General features: G+C 38.0%; 1 long non-coding RNA gene across 2 annotated transcripts; it reads right to left on the minus strand.

Annotated features, from left to right (window-relative positions):
- Positions 1-1,385: 1,385 nt before the first annotated feature.
- Positions 1,386-12,739, minus strand: LOC118160420. Of its 2 annotated transcripts, none has more exons than XR_004747483.1 (3): positions 12,309-12,739; positions 5,633-5,699; positions 1,386-4,341 (listed from the first exon to the last, which is right to left on the minus strand). It is a non-coding gene; the product is annotated as an uncharacterized LOC118160420 (long non-coding RNA). The 2 variants fall into 2 exon arrangements; XR_004747482.1 differs by lacking the exon at positions 12,309-12,739 and adding an exon at positions 8,207-8,335.
- Between the last annotated feature and the right edge of the window lie 378 nt (positions 12,740-13,117).

Below are 13,117 nucleotides of genomic sequence, written 5' to 3' on the forward strand. Positions count from 1 at the left end.
TTCGACAGGCAATACATTATTTTTTTCTTTCCTTTCCTTATAGAGATAACTACCTTATCACTTTTCTCTATTCTACACATATCAGCTACCTTTTCTTTCAGAGGTAGTTTTGCTGGTACATATCTGAGCGACTGCTTTCATTTTGCGTTTCACTCTGAAGTCTGCTAATTCTGTTTCAGATCTGAGGAAGTCTAGTGTGTCGGAAAATCTGTCTACCATTTCCAATTATACTACCTGATTAAATAACAGATGATATCTCCATACGCACATCTGTTTTTACCTCATCTTTAGATGACTGTTGTTAAAACAATTCAATCACATCTGCTTTTAAAACATTTCCGAAGTTGGAAGGCTAACAAAACACAGTAAATAAAGCATACCAAGTTAATTAAAATATGAGGCATGATGAAATCCTGGTTCAATTAAACAACAAAGTGGATCAGCTTGTGACAGTGGAGTCATAAATGAAGAATCAATATGAAGATCATTCACCTTGACTTGTGTCTAAACTTGTGCTTTCCAAAAACACCAGAAAATTCTGACAATAATTTGCTGACTCTGGGTAGCTTCATATTAGAGTAAAAAAGTGATAGCACTGTCATCCTGCAAAGCACTGTCCAATGGTTTGCCCTTAGAGTGAAAGGTGGGCTATTGTCTAGGCATAGTGTATAGATAGCATACTTTATGGCACTTCCAGCTGCTGACTCAGAAAAACAAGATTATTCTGTAGGTTTCACACCACGTCAGCCAATGTGTAGCAATTTTTCTATATGCCTTGGGGCAGCCTAAATGACTTTTGATGTTAATGAAATTGAAACTCACATAGGACACCAAGAAAGAGGAACAATTAATTCAGGCCTAACCTTGGTTATACTGAGCAAAAATCCAAGGCCTATCTCAAATATCCTAAGTCAATGCTAGCTGAGAACAAGGTCCCCAGGATGTGGAGCACAATTTCATGCATCACAAACTGAGAATACGACCCTGTCCAAAGACATCCCTGGGTGGTGTGAAGGATGACTTCTCTCAAGTCCCTTGTCAGTAGGACCAGTACTGTTAGGCTAGGAGTTCCCCCTCTTTACTGACCAAATGGGAGCAAGAATAATGAAAACAAGTAAGATATTCAAAATAAATTCAGACATCTAGCGGCAGTGCAAAAGTAGTCAGACTGCTTGTAAGCTCCACATATGTGTTTCAAAATATTGGTACTTATTTTTCTTAATTTTTTTTTAGCTAATCAACAATAAAAAATATTCTATATGACTTCAGTAACAATAAGTAAATTCAACTTAGTTAATTCAAAGGTTATAGTTCTAATGAACTTTTACTATATTTTTGGTCCTTTAAAAGAAATTAACATTTACAAATAAGATAAAAACAGAAAGTAAGAGAAGAATTCCATAAATTTTGTTTTGATGGACAGTATCTTATCATATATAAGACAGTTCCAATTTACCACATGAATAATAACACAGATATCACATAACACGTTGTGACATGGTTGTGATGAAACAGAGGTTTGTGCCAGCCTTAATAATATTTCCAGAATTCAAAGCACTAGAGCTACCAGTGGGAGACATATCCCCATTTAAATTTAAGTGATCTAAGTGCATCTTTTGCTTCAAGTATTACTTTTTGCTGAGTCATTATTTTGTATCCTTCCTGTATGTTTCACAGAAAGTGAACACCAGAAGCAATGGCTGTATTAAATTAAATCTTATGAGTACAGGAAGCTTGTTTTAATATTGGCTGGCAAATATAGACATATTGGAAACTTTGAAATCCTTAGCACTGTGTTTTGCTATCAGACAAATATTTATTTTTAAACTTATGGAGTTGAAAAAAAAAAAAAAAAAAAAGAGAGTGATTTTTTGGAATTCATAAACTCGTATAAAAATTACATCCTGTGTCTGCAAGCTATTATTACATTCTTTTTCAGGTTAATTAAAAAGATACTACATATGTTTTTTTTTTTTTTAATGATATACTATTGTTTTTATTATTTTATATATCCTTATAAAAAGTCAGTGGAGGGAGCTGTTGAAGATCGTATCAAAGAACAATTTAAGAGAACAAAAAAGAGAAGATCTAGCCTTCATTAGAATCAATCTGTTAGTGCTTTGAGAAGGTGACATTTAAAAACCAACAAATAAAAAGGGCTTGGCTAATCCATGACTATGGATCCATACCACAAAACATCACAGACTCATGGACTACACCAGAAAAAAAATCCTTACCTTCCTTCATCATCGCTTGTGATGTACCTAAAAGACAAGGACTAAGGGACTATGAGATATCATTCTGTACTTGAGCGAGGCTATTGGTCATGCAAGCTTTTCTGAAAGGAACTAGATTGTTCCCTTGTGGGAACCATGTTACTATGAGCCACCACTTCAAATATCACACCTGGCTGTTGCACTTAAATTACTCTGCAATGAAGCAAAGACTTGCCTCTGCTGCCACCTTGATATTACAGTCACAATGACTGAGAGGCTGGTTTGCACAATGCAGAAAAGCAAAGCAGTGCTGAGCTATTTAGGAGTTACCTATTAATATCATAATTCCTAATGAAGTCTTATTCCTTGAAAAAAGTAAATACGTTAAATTTACTTTTAAAATTCACTAAGAAACTCAATGCATGGTTGCATTCCTAATACAAGAATTTTAGGGCTGTAAAAATTACTACAATCCTAGGAAATCTGACTTTCCATCTGTGGAAATCAGTTCAAAGTACAACTTCAATGTCGAGGTGAAATCAGACATGGCAAATTATGTACAAGAGCACATGTGTAGTCCCCCACATCAGGGCATCCATTCAAAAGTATAAAGTTTGTGACTTATTTGTTATCTGTCACACATTATATTTCACCAATTCACCTACTTATTATACATTACATGAAAAAAGCAAACTGAAGAAAATAATCTCTTCATCTTGACTTATTTATCATACTAGATGTCAGCTGAAAAATACCCTTGTCCATCCATTTATGATTCTATGATTAGTTATGTAGGAGTGAGATGCATAATTGATCTGACTTTTCTCTCACATAGTTGAGAAATAGAAAATAACCCTGCTGACATCAACAAACTATTCCACTTCTCAGACTTTAGTGACAGACACTGGTGCAGCTGTCATCTTTCTTGTGCATGCTGGCCTAAAATTTTCAGAGCAAAACAAGAGTCAAAATCACAGAGTAATAGAGATGTGAAAGCTGGTCAATCCCACATAAACTGAGATGCACAACTTTGGCACTACTCCACCAAAAACGCTGGATAATTGATACTATGGGCCTACCGCCTGTAAACTGAACAAAAAAACTCTGGCTTTCTGATGGCAGCTCTGAGAAAGAAATATTCCCTCAGCGGAGGGTTGAACGGACTTAGAGGAATGTATCACATTGCTGTCTCACAGGAAAACCACCTTCTTCTCCATCTTTGCTTGGTGGAGACCATAGAGAGCATGTGCACAGGAGAGGACAGCAACAGCTCTCGAAAGCACCACTCCCAAACCAGCAGCTGCAATATGCAGGGCCAGGCAGACGTGGTGGCTGAGCAGATTTCAGTGTTCAGCATTTTGCCTGGCCCCTTGCTGATATTTACTGCCTCCCTAGCACATACAGAGAGCAGGTATCTATGCCTCGTCTGTGTTACACCATACCGTATTAAAGGATTGCACATGCACACAACTGATTTTTAATGTCAAGCTGCAACTACTAACCCAACCCGTCCATCAGCTTGCTGTCCTAAAGGGAAGAGATTCAGATAACATCAGCAGCCACTGCTAGCCCTTTCAGAAAATCCTTTTAAATACCAACCATCTCCAATAAAAAATTGCATTTCCAGAACAGGGAGCAATACAAAACCTAAAACAATCATCAAGATCTTACCTCCTACTGAAGTTGTCGTGATAGGACCTCCGGTTTGCATCTGGAAAAGTACCTAAATCCTTGAAGTTTTTCTTAAATGTCCCCCCCCCCCCCCCCCTTTTTTTTTTTTCCTCCCTAGTCTCTGTCAGTTGCCTGGTGATAAAGCTTCCAGGAGCAGAAATCTATGCAGCTTTTTTCACAATCATGGTCACATGTTGACATTATAGTTGCAGGTATGGATCTGTTAGCTAGGGACTCAATTTCTTAGAGCTTCCCAAGTTTGGCTTGCTAGTCATCAGCTTCAGTAAAAGAGCCCAGCTCTGTTTTGTCACAGGACAACAGGGTTCCTTGGACATCTGAGGTGAGAGGCATCTTGCCACATGGTTCTGCTACAGAGCAAGCCAGGCATCCAAAATAAGACAAGATGTTTCAAACAGATGCACACACAAGTCCCACGGCAAGCAGAAGCCCCAATCTACAACAGCAGAAGAGAGGGAAAACAACTCATTGAGTGAAAAAAAGTAAAAGAGCACAAGAAAACAATAATGATTAACAAAAAGGTTTTTTTTTCTTTAAACTTTTTTTTCCCCCAATTTCCAGGTCAATGAATAGACAGGTTGGAGAGTTGGGCAATCACCAACTGCATCAAGTTTAACAAAAGCAAGTGCTGGGTCCTGCACCTGGGATGAGGCAACCCTGGCCGTACAGACTGGGCAACGAGATGCTGCAGTGCAGCCCTGCAGAGAGGGATCTGGGGGTCGTGGTTGACAGCAAGTTGAATATGAGCCAGCAGTGTGCCCTGGCAGCCAGGAAGGCCAACCGTATCCTGGGGTGCATCAAGCACAGCATCGCTAGTAGGGCAAGTGAAATGATCGTCCCACTCTACTCTGTGCTGGTGCGGCCTCACCTCAAGTACTGTGTGCAGTTCTGGGCACCACAGTACAAAAAAGGACATTCAACTGTTGGAGAGTGTCCAGAGGAGGGTGACGAAGATGGTGAAGGGCCTGGAGGGGATGACTTATGAAGAGCAGCTGAGGTCACTGGGCCTGTTCAGCCTAGAGAAGAGGAGGCTGAGGGGGGAACCTCATCACGGTCTACAACTTCCTCGCGAGGGATTGTGGAGAGGCGGGTAACCTATTCTCCATAAACACCAGTGATAGGACCCACGGGAACAGGGTGAAGCTGAGGCAGGGGAAGTTCAGACTAGATATCAGGAGGAGATTTTTTACTGAGAGGGTGGTTGCACACTGGAACAGGCTCCCCAGTGAAGTAGTCACTGCACCAAGCCTGTATGAATTTAAGAAACATTTGGACTGTGCACTAAGACTCATGGTCTAAACTTTTGGGTAGACCTGTGCGGTGCAAGGAGTTGGACTTGATGATCCTTATGGGTCCCTTCCAACTCAGAATATTCTATGATTCTATGAAATGTTTCTTTTTATTATTATTATTATTATTATTATTATTATTTTACTGTTACTCAGCTTCTTCTATAGACTTCTGCATGATTGCATCCAAAAGGGCTGCATACATGACCTAGGAGCAGAAAGCTTTCATATACAAATCATTATCTGGTCTCAGAGGCAGACACCCTTCTGTGTTCTCTTTTAAAGCTCCTTTCTATCTCCAAGAGCTGTTCTAGTACCAGGAGAACAAGAAAGGCAAACTTTTATTTCAATCTTGTCTTTACTCTGAAAGCTGTGTAAAAACCTTGGATAGATGCTGCCAGCCTTCACTAAAGCACAAATGAAAATGACTTCATTTACCTGGCATTTTGCAGGGCAGAACAACCTCTTGTGCACCTAGACACTTCAGGAGGCTGTGAGGATCTGACTGCTATGAAAAGAAAGCAAACAGAACTTGTGCCCACTTTTGCCATAGCTTATAAACATTCATCTTACACCTAGGGACAATTGACGTAAGTCTAGGAAGAAGGTTTTAAGGAGCTTGGGCTGGTTTTAAGATTGTAAAGGACAGAAGGCCAATATTTAACTTAATTCAAAGAAAGAAAGGATGAAGACAGAGCAACAACAGTCCAGCCACACAAAATGTATGTCATGCTTATGTAACGTGGTAAATTTAAGCACAAAGAAACAGATCTTTGTAATATTGCAAATATATGTGTATGTATATAAACATGTTTGCATATAAATGCATATATGCACATACATACACATATGTAGATAGACATATATACATGTATCTGTGTATATCTGGGAAGGGTCTTGGTCTTCTACCTTTCATCACTTCTTTATTATTTTTAACTTCCTTCTACAATGATGAGGTTGCTTTTGCAGTTGCCATGCTCTGTTGCATGCCAGGGAATGTACTATGTAACATCCCAACCACCACCCTTTGGCATGTTATGCTATGAGCCTTCCCCTCGTTCTTGAAACATGTCAAGGAAACAGATTCCAGCCTCTGGGATGGCCAAATTCATGTGGGATTGCCAACATCCTGATTTTTTTTTTTTATTATTATTTTTTTTAAAACTCTTATTTATTTGAATCTATTGTTTTGAAGAAAATAGGGGGCCCTTGTGCCTCTTAGGCTTCTTTCTGAGATACTTAAAAAGCAAGGCAAATTCATGTTAGCAAACCAAAGGGATGAGGCTGTAAACAGTTATGAAAGAAAAAAAAATAGAAAGAAAAAGGCACAGAAGTACTAAGTCCTAGGCTAGCCTTAACTTCTGCCCACTACCAGAGTTTTGAAGGTTGTGGCATGCTGAAAACATGCCACACAAAGCTGAGACCAGTACCACAGAGCCATCTACAATATATTGACCTCCGTATCAGACTGGATTCAGGGGAAATGGAACTTCTGCCCAGATACATCCAACTACCACCAGCATATTGCTACACGTAAATTAAATTTCAAGCACATTCCATAACTTTTTCCATTATTTAATTTTAGTGGAATGTAGTACCAATTGTAAAGAACTTCATTTGTGAAATTGTAAGAGAAACATTTTTCAGGCCCATCTAGGAGTTATGCAAAGGCTTGACATATGGACTACTCAAGCTACAGTGGAGAGAGAACCAAAATGGAATTTGCCTGACATTGCGTGTCACAGGCACCATGAGTTCCATTGTTTTATTTTTCATAGCTTGATTACAATTCATAAATATGTCAGAGAGACCATTATCTTTAAGATGCTGTATTTCCAGAGACCACACACTTAAAACCAAACTAACAAAACATTTTACTGAGTTGGCACATGGTATCCCCATTTTCCAATGCAATTTTGCAAGCTGGGGCCCATTATACTGAGCAGTTATCAGCTTAATTTGAGTCAGATTAAAAAAATTAAAATGCTCAAGGACTAAATGTGCAACTGATTAAAATAAAATTAAGAGGTGGGTGAGCTTTTCCCAGATAAGAATATCCCACCAGAGAACTAAACAAACTATTCCTTAAATTCCCTTGCAACTCACAGAAAGAACATCTCAACTGAGTTTAAGCTGGCAGATTTTTGCAGCACATTTCTAAAAGCTAAAACTCAGTTTTAGAGATTAAAAAAGAAAAATGAAAAGAAAAAAGAAACAGGATTTATTTATTTATTACCAAAAGGACCTATTTTGTTTACTAGATGATGATTTAAAACTGATTTTCACTTTAATGGGGCTGTGTGTGTGTGTGTTGTAAGCGTTAACTAAAATTGGCCTTCATTCATGATTCATGATGAAAAATCATAATCGACACAAATCTATACTGTGTATACAGAATAAAAAAACAACCATAATATATATCCCAAGGAGAACATGAAAAAGCCCTTTCTTCCTCAACTTCGAACAGTTGCTAGCAGAACTACTAGAAAATTTCAAGAGTTATAAACTTGGAATTATTCATAGCCTACTGGAAATGTCCCAAACCACCATTTTTATAGATGAGGGGAAAAATGTGTTGCCTGTAAAAAGTATCCTACTGAAAAGGAGACCTAGTTACAAAAATATAGAGAAAATGAATATGAAAATATAGAGAAAATTGAAGTAGTTAAAAAGAAGTAGTTAAAAAGTGGTAGCAACTTGTTAAAGCAATTTATAAACTCAGTGCGATCTCAATAGGCAAAATAATTAAGGACAACAAGATGGAATTTTTAATAAGAACAAGAAGTGCCTGACCATGGATTAAATACATTTCAAGATACAGGAAAAATCATAAATAACACTGGAGATAAGTTATAAAATATAAATATCTACTGAATATTTCTAATGATAATTATCGTAAGAGAATGCATCTATTCTATATAATACAAAACAATGAAAAAAGTTTTTTAAAATAGGCCACATCTGCCATGATTAAAGGTAGGCATAAAAAATCAACAGGTCTGGCAAACTTACCCTTACCCCACAAAGCCTAGAACTGTTTAGCTGAAGGGCTCTCCAATTCATTAGCTTTTGTAATTTTTTATTATTATTTTTAAATAATAAGTCATGGAAAATTGGAACAATTCCAACAGATGGGAGTACTGCCAAGAAAAAGAAAATCCCAGGGCTGGAAAAGAAAACCCTGCAATGTGCAACTTCAAAAATATATCATTTCAATTTGTTGAAGAACATCTCAAAAACATTGATCACTGTGGAAAAATGGTATGAGAGTAGACAGATTTTTCTTCTGAAGCAGCTTCTGCAATGAGCACTGAAATAGCTAACCATATAAACCCATGGACAGTCTCAACATGAACTTTTCTAGATGGTTATTTCTTTCCACAACATATTCCTTCCTTTCCTACTTTCAGCTCCTTAGGCTGAAAGTTTTCGCAGTCAAAACCTCAGGCCAGGCGGTGGGTGGAAATGGTCCCTAGTGTCTTCAAAAGCCTTTGACACTATTGTGCCTATCAGCAAAAATATGTAGTCATCATGCAAACAAACTATCAGTGCAGTCACTTGGAGGATGAAAGCAGGATCTGGCCTATAGAGATTAAATGAATGTTTGCAGATTCTTGAGATATCTCTCTGAATGAATGGAAAATGTGAAAATTAATTAGAAGCACAGCTTCACAGCTGAGACCTTGAACATGGCATTTCATCTGGAGCTAATGTTTATGCGAAGTTACACTCTCCCCACCTTGGCAAAAGGCTATAAATTTGCAATTAATAATTGTGCTGCCATTAATCTTTGAATGAAGTGGAACATAGTCATTAAATGGAGAAAGTCTTCAGAAAGTATATGCATGTGGATGAGTACAGAATCCTTTCAGGGAATGAAATGGGAAAACTGGCAAGAAGTGTTTTTAATGGTTTGTTATTAAAATGATACTATTCTGCTCATGAATTAACACTCAAGGCTCCCCCAGATGAATGCTTTTGGAGTTAGCTGCAGCAGTAACTAAGCCTGTTCCTGCCCCATCCATCTGGAGTAGTATCTACTCTTCAGTTATAGAAGATCAGAGCTCACTGTCATGATTTAACTTGCTCCCACCAGTGGCTCAAGCTCAGTCCTCTGCCATTTCAATAAGCCAGTAGTGAGGTACAACATATTCCCATTGCCACTCATTGAGTCTCAGGGTAGAGAGATAGCAGCAATAACACACAGTCTGAAGGTATAACCAGCACAATACCCTGTCTGGTGTCTTAAATCTTCCCTTACAATACTTCTAGTTCAGCGACGAGGAAGCCTCAAGCCAGGGTGAAGGACCATTAGGGAAATGTGCTCAGTTCCTGCCAACAACATGCACAGTGTCAATCAGTATCTCAGGCATTCTACCTAGATTATGTCCTTTCTCTGTATTTTCCCATTACCAAGACCAGAGAGATATGAAGCCCTCACCCACAACTTGCTCTGAAGCCATAATCCAAAAGCTATGGGTCCACACCAACACCTGCCCGAGAACCCAAGATTAATGCTAAAGGTCCTCCTGACAGCCCTGGTGCAAAGTTTCCAACTCACTCATTCCTGGTACCTTCACTTTCTTCTTTTTAAAGTAACCCATCTGAATATCATCTCCATGAAATGTCCTTCAAAGACTTAATAGGCAAAGAACAAAGGTTTAAAAGTAGCTTTGAATCTAACTTAAAAACCACAATCCTTAAACAATTCCAAAAGTTAATTTTACTACCCCTTTTAGCACCAAGTTATTTGTTCAATGTGAAGAGGAATCACTTTCATTTATTTATTATCCCCACTTTTGCATAATACGGGGGCAAACACATTTTGTTTCAAGAAGTCAGTAAGAGAGAAATTCTCTCTATATATATTCTATAAATTATATATATATATATAATATATTTTATATTTGGACTTCTATTTGGATTATATTTTATATTTTATATATATATATATAAAATTATATATATATATATAAGAAGAGAGAAAAAAGTGACAAGCAGAGAAGTTTTGCCCTTCATAAACTTGGTGTTTGCTGCCTCTTTGGAACCATGTGAGTAAAGAGCCTGAGCCTAATCAGGTGCTACACTTCTACAAAAGCGGTGAGCAACCAAGTGCAAGCTTATTAAGTGGTGCAATGGGAAGTGAAGCTGAAAATATTTGTCAATCACTTCCTTGAAGAATGCAAAGTAATGGACAGCTTTCTCAAGTTTGATGGACATTTATTTTCAAAAGGCAATTTCTTCCCTAAGAATGTGTGCTCTTACCAGAGAGCATTCTGGCTGTTTAATGGCTTCAGCATACAATGTGTTTTTTTGACATGAGCATAATTACTACACTGTAAAAGATAGGATATCCAAGTTCATAGAAGTATCAATAGGTTCTGTATTTCAGAGCCTAGAAAGTCCTAGTGATCTCTGATCCAGAAGAAAATCTCTTATCACCATGTGTAATACCTTTTAATCCTTCCCCAGTGAACATGACAAGCTACCCAATAAATACCTAATAGAGACAAACGAAGAAGTATTTAAGGCTATTAGAATGTGAAATTTCAGCTGTGGTTAATTTTGTTAGGTAATACAAATAAGCCTTCTACTTAAGAAAATAATGTTTTACGGATTCCATGCAGTCTTGAGCCAGTTTGATTAGAGAACAATGTAACAGTGGCTGTAGCATTGTCATCTCTCCAGAGAAAGACTCTGTGTTCATGCTACCTGTATCTGTATTGCCTGGGCTGTAGCTATTTCTCACTCCTATGATAAATTTTATTCCAGGGTAGGTAAAGACTAAGATATGCCTCTAGAAAGTATTCAATTAAGTCACCTTTCCTAATCCTTTTATAGCAAGATTATAACACTGAAATTATTTTTGGCACCTTTATGAGGGATTTTTTCTCCGTTTCAAAGTTTTTTCAGCTGAAACAAGTGCATTCTGTTTTTAAATACTCGTTCCTTAACATTTGTAGGCAGTTAATAGTTATTAGCACACATTGTGAAACTTACAATTCTAAAAGGCATTTGGACAGTGCTACTACTAGAGCAACCCTGTTTTATTTCTCATTTCATTTGTTGAAATATAATAGAAGATTATTATGAAGATTGATGGAGATAATCCCCAGCTTAATTGTTATAACCAAATGATCATTGCACATTGATGCAGAAAATGAAGGGTGTATCAGGTCAGGAAGTATGCTCAGAAGCAAAACCTTGATTTTGCAAGGCTACAGGAAATCATATTAACTGTGGAGAAGCAATTGATTATTTTCACAGATTGGCCTTTTCATAAGACACAACTTTCACTTACCTGCAGTCACGCAATGACCAGGAATTTTTGAATTTGTATCCTGACTTGATTCCCCTTAACCAAAGAAATAAGTAGAAGACAAAATTAAGGGGAAAAGACAAGTTAGAAACAACAAAATATTGGTTAATAAATCATAAATCAGGAAAAGTGGGCAAACCAAATTATCTTCTGATAAACAGTCCTGGTAATAGCTAGAAACATTAATTAACCACAATGCAATTGAATGGTAGCAAGTAGAGCAACCCAATAGGAGAGGATAGGAGAGGACATAAAAAGGGATACGGCTGGTGTTAAGGACCCAACATTCAGATTACATATGTCCTGGGGAGATTTTATTTCACAGTTACTCTAGTTTCTTCCTATAGGCTAAACACCAACTAGCTGCTGGAGGGCTTCTTCCAGTTATGTTTCAGACTACAGGACTTCAGTTCATGTGCTTTCATGATCTTTTGCAAGGGGAAACCAAAACATGGAAGCAGGGACAAACAAGCCATCCATCTTAAAGTGAACTCCTGATCCAAACAAAAATGCAATTGTGGATGTTCCCAGTATTTCTATGCACAGAGACACAACAGACAATGCAGCAGAGCAATAATAATGCTGCACTTACAGCCATCCACGCACTGTGCTACCATGATGTCTACAGTAACAGATATCAGTAGCATTGGTCCAGCATGTTTTAGCTCCTACTCTGTTAGCATGTGGGTGTTAGCTCTACAGGCCTTTCTATTCCAATAAAGGGGGGGAGGAAGTGCTTGAGATATACTGGGTTCCTCTCACTTTTCCTTTCCACCTCTTTATCAAAACACCTACCGGTAGAGCATGCTGACTGTGCTGGTGCAGCGCAGCTGCTGCACTGGAGAACCAGCACGCTCTTGAAGTGAACCGCATCTGCAAGGAAGACCTATACTTGAAGGACATAAGAGGGAAGGAAATTATCCTAATTCCACCTTCTGAGAAAGTGTCCAAACAGACCCCTCCTCTTGCCCACAAGCTCTCTCTCCCCCTCAGACTCCACAGACTGTATCCAGCCCAGCAAAACACATGCTAGAGTAGCATCATGGTAATCTGTGGTTTTGTAACGCTGGGTGAGAAGCAGGAATGTCATCATCATGGAAGATTAAAGTAGCACTATCCATTACTAGAGGACAGTTAAGTTTTCTCCAAGGAAGGTTTAAATAAGTTGTGAGTACAATATTTAATTTCTCTTGAGCAGACTTACTTTCTTACCTAGAGTAGCAACATTTTTTCACATGGGCTAATCTGGAGCAAGCACCATTTTTACATGAGCCTTCAGTTACAAACCATCTAATTTAACTAATATGGCTGGTTTCCATAGTGCATTTTTCTAGGAGTGCATTTAAGTAACTAGGAGCTAGTTGTGACAAATGGGGAAATAAAATTTAATGCAAAATCTTTCAAAACTTACCATCAGTTCTCCTTGATGTTCGTATCTTCATCTGAGAATAGAATGAGACGAGGGTTTAAAAACTTTTTATGAGATTAGTGCCTTTTTATTCCCACCATCATCTCTGAGCTTTCCTCTTGCTCATAAAACACAACATCCTTAGAAGGGGGCTGCTATCCATGAGGTCTGGCACACTGCCTCACAGGTCTTACCT

The sequence above is a fragment of the Oxyura jamaicensis genome, chromosome 1 (genome assembly GCF_011077185.1).
Source record: "Oxyura jamaicensis isolate SHBP4307 breed ruddy duck chromosome 1, BPBGC_Ojam_1.0, whole genome shotgun sequence".
Classification (NCBI taxonomy): Eukaryota; Metazoa; Chordata; class Aves; order Anseriformes; family Anatidae; genus Oxyura; species Oxyura jamaicensis.